This window comes from Macaca fascicularis, chromosome 6 (genome assembly GCF_037993035.2).
Source record: "Macaca fascicularis isolate 582-1 chromosome 6, T2T-MFA8v1.1".
Classification (NCBI taxonomy): domain Eukaryota; kingdom Metazoa; phylum Chordata; class Mammalia; order Primates; family Cercopithecidae; genus Macaca; species Macaca fascicularis.
In genome coordinates, this window is record NC_088380.1 from 151,026,519 (window position 1) to 151,047,322 (window position 20,804).

General features: G+C 36.3%; 1 pseudogene; it reads left to right on the forward strand.

Annotated features, from left to right (window-relative positions):
• The first annotated feature begins 9,924 nt into the window (after positions 1-9,924).
• Positions 9,925-12,728, forward strand: LOC107129953 (large ribosomal subunit protein uL6 pseudogene; annotated as a pseudogene).
• Positions 12,729-20,804: the final 8,076 nt, after the last annotated feature.

Consider the following 20,804-nt stretch of genomic DNA (forward strand, 5'->3'; position numbering starts at 1 on the left):
GCAACACTGGACAGTCTTTTGCAACATCTGTTGAGAGTAGACTGGTCATGGGCAGCCCGGATTACACTGATCAACTGGAGTGCCAGCTCCTGACCAAGGGGAAATTGGTTTCCAGATCTACTGGGCTGGTGCCGAAAAGAACACAGAAAATTCATGAAGCAGGAGAAATCAAACAGTTTTGGATGTGCTTGGCAATAAATAACATCCTTGGGGAAATCTCAGCTTTCTTTTCCCTCCTCTGAGGATGCTCGTTTTGTGATCTATACTGAAACTGTTTTTCTTCATTTGTCTAAAACTTGAATTTTTTGAACAGATACACATACACACACTCATATTTCTACTGAGAACTCCAACTGGCACACGCTGCTTCATTTTTGAAGAATAAAAATAAGGAGCCCATTCTCTCAGGTACTTTACAATAGGTACATGTTGTCCACCGTAATAGCCTCTTTTGTTGCAATAACTCTTTCCTCTAATCCAATGACTTCTGTTTCCCTTGAATGCACGTGCCCTTGTTACCTAAAATGAAAGTTGACCCATCTTTTCTCTCCACCCATCAAAGTCATCGCACTGACTTACCATCTGCATTCAGACAGATTCTACTGGTGATTCTGGTGATGGTATTTTTGTTTATGAAACTAGAATCCAAAAGTGTCTCTAAATTATTCGTAGATGAGGTTTGACCAAAAATTGAATAAGCCAGGCTTGATTAAGGAATAAATTCAAATGTACATAGATGGTTTCTAATAAGAAACCTAGTGAGAAAGTAGAGAAACAGGTAATGCAAGAAAACTTCTGATGACATGCAACAACAGTAAGAACTCATTCCGTGTTCCAGTTCTATGATGTTTTGCTTACGTTTTCTCATTTGTCTTGAAGAATTGCCTACAAGAAAGGAATTGCTATGCTCATTTTCCTAGTTCAGGGATGTTATGTATTTTACATACAAGCAATTCACTCCTTAACTGTAAGTTTTCCTGACTCCAAGCTTCAGGCTTCTTAAGTATATTCTACTGCGTACACAGAATGTTATCAAGCATTCATTCAATAAAACAGTATTGCATGCTTATTCTGTGCCAGACATTTTTCCAGCACTGTGGCCACAGCACTGGAAAGAAATTTAAAAGGACAAAATTATGTCCTCATGGAGCTTATATTTTATTATCAAAGTTAGAAAGGCCCTAGGAGGAAATCTAATCTAACCTAGCTAAGGTGGGGAACTGAACGTGCAATTTTCTCCTAAACTGCGAAAGCACATTATGCAAGTGATTAGAGCATGGACTCTGAATCAGGCTTTATATCAGAGTCCTGCCATTCCCTAGTAGCAGTCTCGATTTATCCATCCATAAAATGAAGTTACTACAATAGTACCTGTCCTACAGGAGCATTTTTTTTGAAGACTGAAAGAGAAAATTCACTGCTTAGTACAGTATCTTGCACAGCATTTAGCAAAAACTTGATAAAAGTTTACAATTATTGAATGTGATGATGACGATGATAATATGGGAATCTAGACAATTATTGTAACAAAAGCACAACAGTTTAACTCAGAGAGAAGAAAAAGACCTAAGAAAAAACAGACAATTGTTAAATTTAAAGCCCAGAACTCTTTTATAGAGGAAGTGCACCTATTCTCCAAATCGTTTTATTTATTTTGTTTTGTTTTGTTTTAAACGTGTTAAACTAAACTTCCAGTTAACCTGAAGAGTTTTCTTTTTTCTCTTTTTTTCTTTTTTGTTTTTTTGAGACGGAGTCTCGCACTCTTGCCCAGGCTGGAGTGCAGTGCAGTGGCGCGATCTCGGCTCCCTGCAAGCTCTGCTTCCCGGATTCACTCTGTTCTCCTGCCTCAGCCTCCCGAGTAACCGGGACTACAGACGCCCGCCACCGCGCCCTGCTAATTTTTTGTATTTTTAGTAGAGACGGGGTTTCACCGTGTTAGCCAGGATGGTCTCGCTCTCCTGACCTTGTGATCTGCCCGCCTCAGCCTCCCAAAGTGCTGGGATTACAGGCATGAGCCACTGTGCCCGGCCAACCTGAAGAAAGTTTTCAAGGTTGGTGACCATAACTGCATATGAACCCCTTTTTTGGCATCATATCTGCAAGTCGTTGACCAGGTTTGTCCCTTCTGGAGATGCACAGGGGTAATGTGGCGATAAGGTGCTAGTTTGCAGACCAGTAGGGCTAGAGAATTAGCATTTACCATAGAAAAGGGCGCTTTTCTTTGATCCATTCACAGCCCTTCTTCTTCTCCCCAAAGAAGGCAAATCATACCTACGAGAGTACAGGGCAGCCTGTCAGAGAGAAGCTAGATGGAAAAGAAGATATATAATTAATGCTTGAATTTGTGTTATGGTCTAAAGAAGGATTAGAATTTTGGCTCAACAGTTGGGCATGAGTATTCAGATTGCCGAGTTGGGGAATCATGTTCACATGGATGCACGTTGTTTATGAATTCCTAAACTTCAAAAGTTGGATTGGTTTAACACGCTCTGCTGACTGGTATACCTCATATATCCTGCCCATTGTCATTTAGATCAACACAATCTGGCGGCTTCTACACTTGTTAATTAATAAATTCTTAGGTGTTAGAAATGGGAGATTTTATGTCATTTATGTTACATAAGTGAGATATGGGCCAAGGACAAATTCACTTTCACTGTAGTTTGCTGAAATCCTTGTGCAAGGACACAAGGGCACCTCAAGCAAAGCACCTAACCTTCCTGCGTCTGAGTCTTCTCAGCTATGAAATGGAAATACTCATAGCTATCCAGATACTCTTGTGAAGCTGTATTAAAATAATGGATTTCAATATCCAGTTTGAATAAATGTTTCCAAACTTTCACAGAGAACTGATGGCGCAACTCACTTTCTCTTTGTATTGTAGTTTTTCTTTCTTTCTTTCTTTTTAAAAAATATATCTTATCTTCTCTGTCAGGACACAAGACATCAGTTTGAGGTTAGGTGTTCATTCCATTTGTACACCTTTTTTCATAATCCTTTGTATAGTCTTCAATTCTACTTCTTTCTTCAATAGAAATTTGAGTGGTTTCTATGCACCAGGCTCTGTGTAGCTGGAAATCTTGTTCTATTTTTTGTTCCATTTGCTTCCATATTTATTAGCTGCTTTAGGGTCATACCCAGGGTAGGAAAGTAGGTAATTAACAGGACAAGAGAAGTCTTAGATGGTTGATATTTTTTTAAATCAAAGTTTATTTTAAACTAGTTTTAGACTTATAGAAAAGTTGCAAAGACAATACAGAGAGTTCTCATGTACCCCTCAACTTGTTCTCTCCAATATTAATATCTTACATTAACCATACATTTGTTACAATTAATAAACCAACACTGTTACATCGCTGTCAATGAAATTTTACACATTATTCAGATTTCAAAGTTGTCCCACTAATGTTTATATTTGTTTTTGTTTTTTTTGTTGTTGTGTTCTAGGTTCACAACCAAGACACTATGTACATTTGGTTGTCATGTCTTCTTAATCTCCTCTGGTCTGTGAAAATTGTTCAGCCTTTCCTCATTATTCATAACTTTCACAATTTTAAGGAGTACTGGTCAGGTATTTTGTACAATTTCTCTCAACTTGAGTTCATCTAATATGTTTCTCATGATTAGACCAGGGTTATGGATTTCTGAGAAGATCACAAAAGTGTCCTTGTTATATCCTTTCAGAGTACCTGCCGTGAACATGTGAACATGACCTATGTTTGGTGATGTTAACCTTGATTAGATGATGAGGGTGATGTTTACCGGATTCTGCACTACAAAGTTGCTTTTTCCCGCTTCCATACTATATTTTTGGAAGAAAATCACTCTGTCCAATCTACACTCAAAGAAGAAAGTGGAGAACTAAACTTCACATAAATTATTTGAAATTCTTCTGTAGGGAGATTTGTCTCTTCTCACCTCTATCTATTATCTATTAATTTATTTATATAAGCATAGACTCATGTATATTTATGTTATACTTTGTGTTATAATTCACTACTACATTTGTTATTTATTTTGTTGATCAATTGTTCTACCTCTGGCCATTGGGAGTTTTTTCAGGTCAGAACTTGTATCCCTTGACAATCCCCTAACATTTTGATTTTTGAGCACTTCCTTACTTTTAGAAATTACTAGATGCTCCAGGCTCATCTTGTATTTTTCCTGGCCAGCCCTAACAATCAGCCATTTCTTCAAGGAGCTCTGCTTCCTTTTATTGAATAGTAATATTAGAAACCAGAATCTGGGCACTTATCATGCTTGTTACAACTGAGGTGTCATAGATTCTAGGACTCTCAGAGGCTGATATAGTTTCAATTCAGCATAGAGTCCTCTGCACAATGGAAGCTCAAGAGCTGACTCTCTTCTCTTGGAACATGCTTTTGGGTCCATCAGAAGTTCCTCCACTGGAGTCATCCAACTACTGTTACCTTATTGGCAATAGGGACTATTGATAATTTTTAAAAATGTGGCATAATAATTGAAGCTGTGTTTTAGTAAAAATTATTTGCATAGCAACTTGGGCGATGAAATGGATGAGAAAAGAGACACAAGATTAAAAGGTCAGATAGGAAATTAATGTACTAGACTTGGGTTATCTTTAAAAATCTACGCAAAGGTGATTACTGTAAAAGTAAAAAGGAGGGAGGCAGATATAGCAAACATCTATTAAAAATCTTGATGGTCTGGGTGTTTTCAGACACTTCCTGCCATGGTTATACATTTTAAGGATTTTTCTGAAACCCAATTCTGTTGTTACTGCAACATATAAGTTGGGACAGCTTCTAACCCCCATCTGACACTCAGGCCATTTACAATGGGGGAGTCATAGAGTGGTTCCTGCAGTCTGCAGCTCTTGGGCCCCAAGTCTTAAGACTGGGTTATACATAGCTTCTGCATTGCATTAACATATGATATTTTGCTACTCCAGAAAGTTTATGAATTCAGGCAGGAGGTATGACTAGACGTATAGTAGATGCACCTGACAGCAGTAACTTAACCTAAGCATATCCTGAGGATGATCTTGTATGGTAGATGCATCTGAGAGCAATAACTTACCTTAAGCATATCCTGTATGCCAGATACACCTGACAGTAATAGCTTAACTTAAGAAATGAGGGTTGCCACATTGAAGTTGTTATGGGAGGGCAGTAAGTAAAAGTGCTATATAAACAGCATGCTTTTTACAAGCTGTTGCAATTCTCCTGTCCAGCCCACTGCCACTGGATTACCCTGGTGAGTAAGTATCCACAAATAAACCTCTGTTTAATTCACTGGCTCCAGATCTCCTCTTTGGCCTCTTGAACCTGGTGTCATCCCTACTGAAGGTAAAAAGGTAAAAGGTAAAAAGGACCCAGTATGACATGACATCAAATGCTCTTTTCAAATAACTCTTGAGCACTCATTTCCCATTTTCCCATTTCTTGTATTTTCTAAGAGGAGGGTTGGGAAATAGTACTGAAATAAAACATTTATGGATCTTGTGAGGAGGAGAATGTGCCATTTAAGGACTTTTGGGTCTTAGCCCAAAGCAGTGTACATAAAGTTCCTGATGAATATGGAGGGCTTTGAATGCTTATGTCAGGAGTTTGCATTTAATTCTTCAAGACTTCTTTGTTACATCAAATGCCTGGAGCAGCAACAGCTGCATCACCTAAGAGTTTGCTGTGAAATTAAGAGTTATCAGGCCCCATCTACTGAATAAGAATCTACATTTTAATAAGATCCCCCAAACCATCCATATACACATTAAAGTTTGAGATACAATAATATAGACCAATGGCCCACTAAGTTGACTACACTTGGGAATCATTTGGGAAGCTTTATAAATTACTGGCATTGGGATATATCCCCAGAAATTCTGATTTAATTGATATTGTGTGATATGAGCATTTGGATTTTTAAAACTTCCCAATATTCAACATATTTTGAGAACTACTATTCTCAGCCAATGGCTCCTAACTCTAATTGAACATTAGAATCATTTGAGATATTTAAATTCAACAACAACAAAAAAAGATGTTTGGATCCTAGCATCCACGAGTCTTAGTTAATTTTGGGTGCTGTTTCTAATTCTTTTTTATAATTTCCCATGTAATTCTAATTTGCTGCAAGCATTGAGAACCTTTACTTTTAGGCCTCTGGAAGATACACCTGGAAGCTATTTTTCCAAAAGTGGAATAGAGGCCTGGAAGAAATTAAGTGACTTCTTGAAAGCAAACTAGAGTCGAGAACTTCTAGATTGCTGCTCTAACTACAAGATACTCTTCAGTTCCCATCTTCAAGACGAATAGCACAACATTGTGCAAGTTATAAGCATTACCATTCCTCATACAAGGTTTTTATTGCTTGTTCAACTCCACTGGGTATTGTGAATTCTGTGACATTTGCAAATTCAAAAAGCACCATATTATCTATACATTTCACATTGCTTGTTGAAAGCAAATATTACTCACTGTATTGTACAACTCCCTCATCTCTGCACATTACATTTTAAGAATCCACTAACAGATTTCTTCCCTCTACTCCAGAGCACTACCAATGCATCTCTGCAAGCTTGACTTCTCCTCTTGCCTGAAGAGACTTGGAGACTAAACAGTCTTTTCTCAAGTCTTTGCAATCGGCCTGTATTCTCCGTATAAACACTAGTTTCAGCCTTTATTTTTAGAGTTTTATAATACACTCTGATAAATGCTTTCCTCCTAAGGGCTTGTCAGGAGCAAGGGTGATTGATAAACTGTTTCAAAGGAAAGAGAAAAACGTTCTGTCTAATATCTGCCATTGTGGCAGATTACATAAATAATGTCCTAAAGCTAATTGGTACTAAATGGATTTTGTATTTTAAATGCTTGCTTCAGCCAGCCAGGTATGAATTATATTTCTTTATCAAAATCATTATGAGGGCCGCCTTGACTTGTAAAATCTAGCACATAAATACAGGACACTGAATGGTGCTAGTTGTGTGTACTTGCATTATTAGGGCATCGTTTACTTTGAAAGCTCGTTAATCATCACTACATGTGAAAAGGCCTGCCATAGAAAAATAAAATGTTTGTCCTTGGTCATCAGCATGTCTACTTGGAGAGGTGTTGCTTTCTCAGTGTCAGGCGACTGGGGCTTCAGCTCTTCACTCCTTGTTTGCCTAGAATTCTAGGGATAGGATTCTTTTCAGCAGAGTTTTCTGATGTATGTCAACCAGAGTACTTTTAGGTGGTACATGAGTGAATATTTTGATTTTGGCAATTGCAACATTTGTTTGTCTTTGCATTAAGCCTGCTGATATATTTTACTTCCTACTTTGCCTGCCTCCAGGAGCTCAGAACCAGGAAAAACTAAAATAGATCAGAAGAAGGAGTGAAAAAGAAAGGAGCCAATGGAAGCATAAAGAGGAGGGATCTAATGTTAAAAAAGAGGTATTAATAAGTGCAGAAAAGTGTGTGTGGTGTGTGTGTGCGCATGCGTTTGTATGTGTGTGTCTAGAAGCTTCTTCTGAACTTTCTTCAATGGAAAGGTCCATCTCGCCTGACCACAGGAACAGCAGCTAGAGAGCTCTGCTCCCACTCCAGTGAGATGAGAACTTTACTCCTCTCTTAAGGGCTGAGTGAGATGGAACTTTAGAAAGCTCAGTGAAAAGAGTGACAGGCAACAATAAAGAAAGGTTTGGAAATTGTAGTGCAAGCAGTAATACTTGACTACAGGAGTTTTAGAAAAATTAAAGGTCCAAAGCTATGCAGCTCTGCAGGTGTGTACACTAAACCTTTATGATAAAACAGCCATAGATACATTGCAGAAAGCCCTGAATTAGGAATTAATGACCACAGATACATTCCCCTGCTGCGTGCTTAAGTCACTATGACTGAGGAAAATCTCTTCTCTTCTGAGCCTCAATTTCCTCTTCTGTAAAATGCAACAGTGAGATTTAAAAAAATATGTTTCATTGTTATTTTGCAAAAGAATAAATCCAGTATGATAGTTTGTTGTTATTGTCGTATTTTTTTAAGTTGAATTTATGCGGTGAACTTCTATTTATGGCAAATGAAATAATTACTTTTCAACTTATAATCATGATACAATGTTTTGCTTTAGGTAAGTTTATTTAAATTAAAAAAATTTTACTTGAAGAAAACATAGTTAATACTTAAAGTAAGAATGGATGCTTTCATAAGGTTTATTCTGTGTCAGACACTGTTCTAAGGGCTTTATGTACATTAACTCATTTGATCCTTAAAATATGCAGAAAACATTATATTCGTTTTTTCCCAAATAAAGAGACTGAGACATAAGAGGTTAAGTATCTTGCACAATTCATGAGTAAAGGATGTCAGAGACTGAATCCAGATTCTCTGGCTCCGTAGTCAATGTGCTGTACAGTTAATCACTCCACATATTGCAGCATACATAGCAATACAGGAAGGGAGAATATGGCAAGAATATGAAGGATGCTACTCAAAAGACACTGCCCTAAGTTTTTGTTGGAATTACAGATTTGTTTCTTACTTAAATGTTAAGGTGGCTGCTCAAAAAATGATGTCATAGGTGAACAAATGAATGAATTTGTTTTCTGTATCACAACCAGTGATATCTCTCTAAACCTCAAATTATATCATTTAATTCTTCTGCTTAAACTCCTTTAGTGACTTCCTATGAAGGTCGTCAGATTAAATAAATAAAAACACAGAATACCCAGTTATTTTGATTTCAAATAAACAATGATTTTTTAATCATATCTTTTTAGTGATAAGATATATTTATACTAAAAATTATTTGTTGTTTATTTGAAATTCAAATTTGCTGGGCCTTCTACATTTTATCTGGCAACCTTGCTCTCAATTGCCCTCAGAATAATGTCCAAATTATTTAATTTTCTTTGGAGTTTGTGATGTCCTTGTAGCTTATTTCTTCAACTGCTTTTTACACCATTCCCCACTTAGACTTTATGTTCTAGACATACCTGAATATTTGCAGTTCCCTGAATGAATATTTTTCTCTAAACTTCTGGCCTTTTCACAGGATATTCTCTTATTCTTACTATTCTTCACCTAACTTTTTTGTCAGATCAGATTAGAAGTTGCTCCTCCAAAATGTAGGTTAGGAGCAACCATGCCTTGCTCTTCTCCAAGCAGAGTTCTCATTACACTGTCTAGTAATTGTCAGATAAACAATTGTAATTGTTTATCTTTCTCTAGACTTCAGGCTCTTTGAAGGTAGCAGAATATCCATGTTGCTTAGTGTTGCATCCTTTTGTCTGCCTGGCACATAATAGCATCTGAAGCAATATTTGTTGAATGAAATGATCTCACAAGTGTAATTATGGAGAAAGTTAGAGTCTCCTTGCCCACTTTGTTTATTCAGAAAACAAGGAGCCAACAAAGTATACGTAATAAAGAGACTATTGGTGCATATGTGTATTCTGCATGTTTTACCCATGTCAGATCCATTTTTTACATGAATATATTTAACATTAATACAAAGTTTTAAAATTTTGTTTTTCAGGTGTAGAGTATACATGATTGGCTCCTTTCAGCAGCAGTGTCTGTGTGGTTCAAACCAATGGTATAAAAAATTATGGCTTTAATCATTCTGATAAATCATTGTAACTTTACAGATTATTTATCAATTTCTACAGAATTTAGTATCAAGATGTAGTTTACCCAACTGATTCTATGTTTGCTTACTGGCAACCTTTATATAGTCTGAATGTATAAGACAATGATGAACACCACATAAAATCCAGACTGTATAGTACTAGTGCTGAGCAATTCAAGGCCTCTCAGGGATGTTCCTAGCAAATCTTCTTCTAGAACTTAGACTGATCAGTAGGCAATCATTAAGGTAGCCATTTTTCACAGAGGACTACTGTACAGTCATTTGTGATTGTGCTGTGCTAATGTGGATCTGGCACCTTCATCATGCAGCTCACTGAATATGAACTTGCAAATTGTTCTGCTGTATCAAGGTCAAGTTTCACCCAAATCAACACGAACATTTTCCATGAATTTAGAAAATGACAACTGGGCAGCCATGCTTGACTCTGGAGGCGGGGCTCAGATACCAGGCCAAATAGAGAATGAGCTAAAACAGGTCCAGTGTGGGAAACAGCTTTCCATAAGACACACCCCACCAGCGTGCCACGTTAATTTACCGTTGTCGTGGCAACACTTGGAAATTGCTGCCTTCTTCCATGATAATGACCAAATGACTTGAAGTTGCCACTTTTTTGCTAGGAATTTCTGCATATAATTTAAAGTAGGTATAAATATGCATGCAGACATGCCTTTGAGCTCCACTCTGGGCACATTGCCTATGGGGTAGTCTTGCTCTGCAAGGAGCAGTACCTCTGCTGGCTGCTGTACACTGCAGCTTCAATAAAAGTTGCTGTGTAACACCACCAGTTCACCCTTGAATTCTTTCCTGGGCAAAGCCAAGAACCCCTGGGCAGAGCCAAAAACCATCCCAGGCTAAGCCTCAATTTTGGGTCTTGCTTGTCCTGCATAACTACCAGTTCCTTTCTGGATGATAAAGCTGGCTTCAAATAGAGAGCATAGAATTTTGAGTCAAACATCACTCTGAAGACTTTCTGGTTTTGTTAGTCTTTGAGCCTCCATCACCTTCTTTGTAAAATGGAACTAATAATATGAATTTTTGGAAAAGAATTGCTTTAGGTTTCTAACCTTTTAAAAATATTTTAAGCTCAGCCAATTTCATCAGAAAATGCTGTTTGTCTGCCTGTGTTTTTTGTGTGTGTACTGCCTGCCCACTTTTCTCTGCCTCTCTTTTATCTGCTTGGAAGTATATACACACACACACACACCCCTGGGAAATTGGAATGGAAACACCTCTGGTATCCATGGAGCAAGTACTGGCTCAACCATCCATAGGTTAACTGAATATTAGCGAAGCCAACCTCCTCTGTACTGGTTTGACATTACTCCACTTTAGGATGTCTAAATATCAGAAAGTCTAGTGAGACAGATCACCTTATTTCTAATTGCTATCCCAAGTGATATCAAATGAACTTGATGAGGATCTTGATGAAGAGCTGATGGGAATGTAACCACTATCTTTCTATATCTTCATATTTCTCAACTATAAAGTTCTAATACCTAAAGAGTGTTACGCATGTCTATTTCTTGAAGCCTTAAAAAACCTGCTGAAAATACAAGTGTCTAAAATTTTATTGCCAGAACCAACAACTGGGAAAATATATATGACTAATAATGTTTATAGTAATTTGTTTCTAATAATGAAAATTTCAAAATAACAGAAATATCAAAAACTGGCAGAAATTAGTGGCTATGCTTTACAAATTTTATGATTGAGCAGGGCCATCAGAATCTTGCTCTAATAAAGCTATATGCTGGGAAGCCCCTGGCTTCACCTGGCTACACTGAAGACTGAGTGGATTAACAGCTTGAGATGCACCTGAAGTCCATTCATGGCATGCTGACTGGAAAGGTCTAAACTAAAGCATTTGCTTACAATGGGATATTTCAGTCGGCAAAAATCGTCATATAAATCTAAATGAAAAGATTTCTACAGCAGATTGCATGGGAAAAAAGGTGACAGTTAATTATACATAGTTTACACAATTTTTGCCTATGGGCATACCTGAAGAGCTGTCTGGAGAGAGTCAGCAATATCATATTATGAAGTGATAGGATTCTGGGTTCTAATATGTGTGTGTGTCTGTGTGTGTGTGTGTGTGTATAAAATATAAAAATTTTTACCAGTGTTTGCCACATCTACTGTGAGAATGAAGACCATTCTTGGCAGACTGTTGATATTTCAGAAAATGTCAACATCACTCTGAAGGGATGCATAGTTTTTGTGAAGGGCCCCAGAGGAAACCTGCAGAGGGACTTCAGTCACATCAATGTAGAACTTAGTCTCCTTGGAAAGGGAAAGAAGAGGCTCAAGGTTGACAGAAGGGGGGAAATAGAAAGAAAGTGGCTACTGTTTGCACTATTCGTAGTAACGTACAGAACATGATCAAAGGTGTTACACTGGACTTCCATTACAATATGAGGTCTGTGGATGCTCACTTCCCCATCCATGTCATTATCCCTGAGATTAGGTCTCGTGTTGAAATCAGACATTCCTTGGATAAGGCCAGATGAGGTGGCTCATGCCTGTAATCCCAACACTTTGGGACACTGAGGTGGAGGATTGCCTGAGGTCAGGAGTTTGAGACCAGCCTGGCCAACATAGTGAAACCCGTCTCCACTAAAACTACAAAAAATTAGCCAGGCATGCTGACGGGCGTCTGTAAACCCAGCTACTTGAGAGACTGAGGCAGGAGAATCACTTGAACCCTGGAGGCTGAGGTTGCAGCGAGCCGAGATCACGCCATTGCACTCCAGCCTGGGCAACAAGAGTGAAACTCCATCTCAAATATATATATATAAATATATATATAATCTCCACAGGGTTCAGATGAGGCCAGGTGTTGCTTGTTCAGTATCTCAAGTCCTGAAAGATGACTTAGTCCTGGAAGGAAATGACATTGAACTTGCTTCAAATTCAACTGCTTTGATTCAGTAAGCCACAACAGCTAAAAACAAGAGTATCAGAAAAAATTTTGATGGCATCTATGTCTCTGTAAAAGGGACAGTTTAGCAAGCTGAATAAGTTGTAACAGTTGTCTGGTTACATAAACAAGATGCCAGATGATTCCAAAGAACTAATTGTGATAGTTAAATGATCCAATAAAAGACCTGTTGATTTGGAAAAAAAATACCATTATCAAGTATACTTTTCTCAAAATAATAACCCTATACAACAGAAGAGGGGTCTCACCTACTGTTGTTGGTCTTCAGTCTATCCTCCTCCACCCTATTTATTTCCCATCAGGTGATGGCCTTGCACTTTGGAAGATCAACTTCACTTTTCTGGGGATGTTTCATGATTAGTTCAACTGAACCTTGTTAATTCCATTTCTTTTTATCAGTGATTGATACAAGCAACTCTGTCTAAGGTAATAAGAACATGTCAATTTTTAGTTCACAAGAACTAGTTTAAGACTGGGGATCTGACTCAGTTTGAAACAATGAGATGGAATTAAAGTTTATTAGTGGTTTCTGGAAAAGTTTTCTTGTTTTTAAAACAGAGACTCAAGGAAGAGATTATCTCTTTTTTCTCTGTTTTTTTTTTTTTTTTCCAGTTGCAGATGTGCCACTTTGCCTGAGCATTGGATCTAACTAAGAGAATTAAAAAGAAATACAGTCAGAGTTCCAAATTAAGTACTCCAGTCTTAGTTTACTGTTACCTGAACAAATACTTTTCCTTATAGCTTAATGCTATTTGATTTCATTTCGTTGAATGCATTTTAATAGGTTCATCTACTTGATTGGTGGCAAGAATAGAGTTATCCCACCTCCAGGCAGGCATGTCAAAGAGATATTTTTTAAGGTATGGTGATGTATATAATGTTTAACATATATACATTAAAGAAACAAACAAAAAACTCACAAGTTGTTCATCTCAGCATTGTGGAAATGTGCAAGCCATATACATAATTTTAAAATTTCTAGTTGCCACATTTTAAAAAGTAAATATAAACAGGTAAAATTAATTTAAATAATATGTTTTATTTAACTGTAATATATGAAAATCGTTTAAATATTTAATCAATACAAAATTATTAATGACCTATTGCATTTTGGGGAGCAGTAAGCATTTGATGTCTGATGTGCATTTTATATTCAGGGCACATCTCCATTTGGGTAGCTGCAGTTTGAGTGCTCAGTAGCCACAGGTGGCTAGCGTTATTAAACACCATAGGTCTATTTCCATGCTAGTATTTTCTACATGCCAGAAACATCAGCAAGATTGGGAGCTTGTTAGAAATACAATTTTAGTCCCCACCCCAGACTTAGTGAAACAGAATCTGAATTTTTATTTATTTAGTTTTATTTACTTACTTACTTACTTATTTTGAGATGAGTCTCGCTCTGTCGCCCAGGCTGGAGTGCAGTGGCGCGATCTCGGCTCACTGCAAGCTCCGCCTCCCGGGTTCACGCCATTCTCCTGCCTCAGCCTTCCGAGTAGCTGGGACTACAGGCGCCCGCCACCACGTCCGGCTAATTTTTTGTATTTTTAGTAGAGACGGGGTTTCACCGTGTTAGCCAGGATGGTCTCAATCTCCTGACCTCGTGATCCGCCCACCTCAGCCTCCCGAAGTGCTGGGGTTACAGGCATGAGCCACCACGCCTGGCCAGAATCTGCATTTTAACAAGATTATCAGGTGATTTACTTTTATGTTAAAGTTTGAGTAAGTATTATTATTGTTGTTGTTTCTGTTTTCACTGTTATTTAGTTATTAACAGAAATGAACCACTTGTAGCACATTTTATGACTGAGCTATGGCAAACTGGGAGTACAGTCAAGGTATGTTGCAGACAAATACCTGAATGCAGACCTGATCAGGGCTGGCATAGATTCTTCAGACTGCCTAGGCCTTATGCTAGTTCTGAAATGAATGGTGTAAGCCTAATAGTAACAGAAAAGATTGGTTGTAAGCCCCATGTGAATGGCACAGCTGTAATGTGTTGATGCATTCCTAATCAACAGATTTATTTATACAGCCTTGTTTTGCATGAGAAATATCTGATATGGGATTGTTGGTAAAATATTTACAGTTCTTCAAGTTTTCTTTTGGAGAGATGGGCCGGAAATTGAATGGAACAATGTGAGGTCGTCATTAGACCCTTATCATGTGCCAGGTTTCTGTGCATTTGTTTTGGTTTGATTTCTATCTGCTTTGCATTCTTCCTCATGATAAATGGTACCAAATCATTAGTTAATAATTCCCCATTCAGTGGAAGGGAGAGACCAAAGGATTTTCAGAGATAACACAACTGGTCTTGAATTCCACAGTGGGCATAAACCTTGGTGCATTTCTCTCCTGTATAGTTATTTTTTCTATTCATCTCAAACCTCATCCAAACAGATAATAAACCACTTCCTGAACAGATGCGCCACTTATTTGTATAGTTCTGTAATGATAATGAAGAAAATTTAATCTGGAGTGTCTGTAGAAGATGAACTAAAGCCAGATTGGTAGGAATAATAAAGGCTCTATTGGAATGTTGGGTCCCACATGAAAAGCCAATCATTAAGTACTTGACAATGCTGTCTTTGATATAGTCTAATAGTGTATAGAAACAACCACCTCTTGGGTACTGGACTCCTCATGCAGCTACTGTTTCTACAGATATAAACATTCTAAATTGTTTAGAGCATAAGGGAGCATAAAGGATAATTTTTTTTTTTTTTTTTTTTTGCAGCTGGAAGCAACATCTGATGTTGCAAAACGCTGCAAATATGTTGGAGGGATTGCTTTATTCAGACAAATGTAAAATGAAGTAAAAAACATGTGTAGCTTAACATTTTTGTTGAAAAGAATCAACAAATTGAGACCAATTTCCTTCAAAAAACTATGCAAAATTATCTTTTGGGGAATAATGATTTGCTTGAAATCTGCTGTACACTTGACCTTAGTTTTATACATGATGTGTAGTTGTTCTTGGCATACAGAAATATGTGGTCTCTGCAGTTGAGAGGCAGTAGTATGTTCAATAAACTCCAAAAGAGATTTGTCATAAGGATTGTTTGATTTTCTCATTTCTTATATAATTCAGTGCAATAAAACAGCAATAACAATAACAACACCTATATAAACTCTTAGAATTTGGGTTTGTCCCATATCCTCAATGTGTCCCCCATTTTCAACACAATTACTTTTTCTTTTGGTGTTTTTGTGTCTTTGTTTTGGAAACGTGGATAAGAATAACAATTTGCTTTGTGAATCTATTGACTTACTATCTATTTTTAATTTATAAGTTGTATTATAAGGAACTTCAATATACCATTTTAATAATGAAAAAATCATTCAGACAGAAAATTAATAAAAAATTGGATTTGAATGTCACTTATCAATAAAAAAGACCTAAAAGACATTTATAGAACATCTTCCCCCAAGGAAACAGAATACACATTCTTCCCAAGCATTCAGTGAATATTCTCCAGGATAGATCATATGTTAGGCCAGAATACAAGTCTTAGGAAATTTAACAAAATGGAAATCATATCAAGTACCTTTTCCAACTACAATGGCATATAATCAGAAATCAGTAACAGGAGGAATTTTAGAAAATTCACAAATATAAGGAAATTAAACAGTATGCTTTCAAACATTCAATAGATAAATGGAGAAATTAAAAGGAAAATTTAAAAATTTATTGAGACAAAAAATTGGGAACACAATATACCAAAATTTATGAGATGCAGCAAAATCAGTTTTAAGAGGAAAGTTTATAGCAATAAACATCTACATCAAAAAAGAGAAATGATCACAAACACATACAACTTAACATCACTCAAGGAACTCAGGGAAAGAAAAAAGAACAAACTGTGCCCAATATTAACAGAAGGAAAGGAATAATAAACATCAGAACAGAAGTAAATAAAATAGAGACTAGAAAAACAATACAAAAGATTAATGAAACAAAGTTAGTTTTTTTTTAAAGATTAAAAAAATTGATAAACCTTTGGCTAGACTAAGGAATAAAAGAGAAGACTCAAATATATAAAATCAGAAATGAAAGAGAAGACATTACAACTGACAGCTCAGAAATACAAAGGATCATGAGAGACTACTATGAACAATTATATTCCAATCAACTGGATAATCTAGAAGAAACAGATGAATTCCTAAACACATACAACCTACTAAGACGGAATCATGAAGAAAGAGAAAATTTGAACAGACTAATAGTGAGTAAGGAGATTGAAAATGTCTTCTATCAAAGAAAAGCCCAGGACCTGATGGCTTCACTGCTGAATTCTACCAAACATTTAAAGAATACCTAATACCAATACTCCATACATTGTCGCAAAAAGTCAAAGAGGAGGAAATACTTCCAAGCTTTTCTTATGAGGCTAGCATTACTCTGATTCCAAAGCCGGATAAGAAAATCACAAGAACAGAAAACTGCAGGCCAATATCCTTGGTAAACAGATGCAAAAATCCTCAACAAAATATTAGAAAATCCAATTCAATAACACATTAAAAGGATATTCATCACGATCAAGTGAGATTTTTTTCTGCAATGCAAGAATGGATCAACATTTGTAAATCAATAAATGCAATATACCACATTAACAGAAAGACAAAAATCATATGATCATCTCATTAGATGCAGAAAAAGCATTTGACAAAATTAAACACATTTTCATGATGAATACATTTAACAAATTAGGTATAAAAGGGATATAATTCAACACAATAAAGGCCATGTATAATAAGCCCAAAGCTAATATGATATTAATACTTAATGATGATGAATTGGAACCCTATCCTCTAAGGTTCAGAACAAGAGAGGAGTACCCACTCTCATCACTACTATTCAACACAGTTGGAAGACCTTGCCAGAAAAATGAGGGAAGAGAAAAAAAAAAAAGGCATCTAAATAAGTATAGAAGTAAAAATGTCATTATTTGCTGATTAACATGACCTTACATATAGAAAACCCTAAAGATTTCACAAAAATACTTAGAACTGATAAACAAATTCAATAAAGCTGCAGGTACAAAATCAACATGCAAAAATTAGTAGCATTTCTTTACATTCACAACAAACTTTCTGAAAAAGAATCAAGAAAGCAATGCTATTTATAATAGCTACAAAAAAAATTTAGGAATAAATCTAACTTAAAGAAGTGACCAAGACCTGTACATAGAAAATAATAAAACCTTAATGAAAGAAGTTAAAGAGACACAAATAAATGGAAAAATATCCAGTGTTCATGGCATGAAATAATTAATAAAGTTAAAATATACATACTACTTAGCATGATCTACAGAGTCAATGAAATGCCTACCAAAATTCCAGTGTCATTTTTCATATGGAAAAATATTCCTAAAATTGATTCAAAACCACAAAACAACTCCAAGCCCCCCAAATAGCCAAGGTAATCATGAACAAAAACAACAAAACAACAACAAAATTAAAAAAAAAATCCCAACAAAACAAAACAATAAAACAAAGCTGAAGTTATCCTTCCATCTGATTTCAAACTATACTATGAAGCATATGATATTGGCATAAAAATTAGTATGATATTGGCATAAAAATTAGCACATTGACCAATGGCACAGAATAGAGCACTCAGAAATAAACCCACACATCTATGGTCAATTGATTTTTGACAAGGGTGACAAGAATATACAATGGCAAAAGGACAATATCTTCAATAAGTGGTGTTGGGGAAACAGAATATTCACAAACAGAAGAATAAAATTAGACCCTTATCTCACTCCATATGCATGAAAGATGCAAAATGGATAAGAGATTTAAACGTAAATTCTGAAAGTGTAAAACAGCTAGAAGAAAGCATGGAGTAAAACCACACAATATTGGTCTAGGCAATGCTTTTTAAATTTGGCCCCTTAAGTGCAGGCAACAAAAGCAAAAATTGACAAATGAATTACAAAAGTAAAAAAGTGAAAAAGCTTCTGCATAACGAAGAAAACAACAGAATGAAGAGAGAACCTAGAGACTGGGAGAAAATATTTGCAATCTGTACATCTCATAAGGGATTAATGTCTAAAATATATAAGGAACTCAAACAACTATATAGACAGAAAACAAATGATCTGATTAAGAAAGGGGCAAGGGACCTACATAGACATTTTCAAAAGAAGACATATGAATGGCTAATAGATACAAGAAAACATGCTCAACATCACTAATTATTAGGGAGATACAAATTAAAACCACCATGAGATATCACCTTAAACAGTTGGAATGGCTATTACCAAAATGGTGAAAGACAGCAAGTGGTGATGAGGGTGTGGAGAAAAGGGAACCCTTATACACTGTTGGTGGGAATGTAAATTAGTGCAGCCATTGTGAAAAACAGTATAGAAGTTTCTCAAAAAGCTAAAAATGGAATTGCCATATGATCCACCAATCCCACTTCTGGGTATTTACCCAAAAGATTTGAAATCTCTGTGTTGAAGAGATGCTTGCATTCCCATGTCCATTGTAGCGCTATTCACAATAAACAAGTTATAGAATCACACCAAATGTCCATTAATGGATGAATGACTAGAGAAAGTGTAGTATATATAGAATGAAATATTATTCATCCTTTAAAAAGGAAAAAATTCTGTTATGTGCAACAACACAGATGAAATCAGAGACTATCATCTTAAGTGAAATAAGCCAAACACAGAAAGACAAATACCACATGTTCTCACTTATATGTGGAATCCAAAGCAATTGAACTATAGAAGCAGAGATTAGAATGGTGGTTATAGAGATTGGGGGATAGGAGGAATGGGGAGATAATAGTCAAAGGGTACAAAGCCTCAGTTACATAGAAGGAATACATTTGATTTTTAAAAATCTATTGCACACTGTGGTGAATATAGCTAATAATTGAGTACTTCACATTTCAAAATCAGTAAGAGAAAATTTCAAATGTTCTGAATACAAAAGGTATTAAATATTTTAGGTGATGGAGGTGTTAATCCATTTGATTTAATCATTTTACATTGTATTCAAATATCATGGCTGGGCGTGGTGGCTCATGCCTATAATCCCAGCACTTTGGGAAGCCGAGGTGGACAGATCACGAGGTCAGGAGTTCAAGACCAGCCTAGCCAACATGGTGAAATCTCATCTCTACTAAAAATACAAAACTTAGTCAGGAGTGATGGCGCATGTCTATAATCCCAGCTACTTGGGAGGCTGAGGCAGGAAAATCGCTGGAATCCAGGAGATGGAGGTTGCAGCAAGCCGAGATTGCACCACTGAACTCCAGCCTGGGTGACAGAGCAAGACTGCATCTCAAAAAAAAAAAAAAAAAAAAAAAAATTCATAACATTACTTTGTAGATTTTAAATATACATATGAATAATTTGTCAATGTACAATAAAAAAGCCTCCACCTCCAAAATCTTTGAATTAGGATGGTGAAAGACAACTTGAAAGTTTCTGGTTATGGCAACTGATTGGATTGTGATTTCAATAACTGAAATAGAAAACTCAGAGTCAGGAATTTATGCACGTACATGGAATGATACTAAGTTTGTTTGGATTTTGTTCAATTTGAAGTGCCTTTGTGGGTAAGCAAATTGAAGACTTGCAGAAGTTTTGGAATGTAAGTCCCTGAACACTTGTCAAAGGGCAGAGTAAGAGCTGTAAGATTATATGTTATAACTGTTATTGTGGTAGTTTGGTTTTAGTTTGTAGTACCTGTACAAAATACCCCAAATGAATTTCTTTATGCTACCATATATATTGGTTGCTGTTAACAGCTACTTAGTAATATTTTCAGTGGTTTACTTTAAGTACAATCTTTGACTTAATATTCTCTTTCTATTTTATCCTTCAGTTATCTTGCTCAGTATCGGTTATTTCCTTGAGGCAAACAACCCCAAAGTGAGGGAAAACAAATGAGGTCTTTTGTTGACAAACTGCATGGAAAATATCAATGCATGTACAAGGTAATAGGGATATTTTTAAGCATTTATTTTGATGGTGCCCTGGTTTCAACTAAAAGAGTAACGTAAGATGGTGTTGCAAGGGCCATTTGGGACTGAATAAGAAAAAATTGCTAGGCCGAGGACCTTTGGAATTCTTTTCAGTGGATAATAGAAAGTCTTTATAGTTTTAAACTGGAGAAATTGGATATGTGCTTTAGGGAGATTCATTTGGTCAGAACTTTTAAGATGGGTTGGAGAAGGAAGGTATCACTGGCACAGATTCTAATTTGTGACTCATGCTAGCCTCAAGGTGGG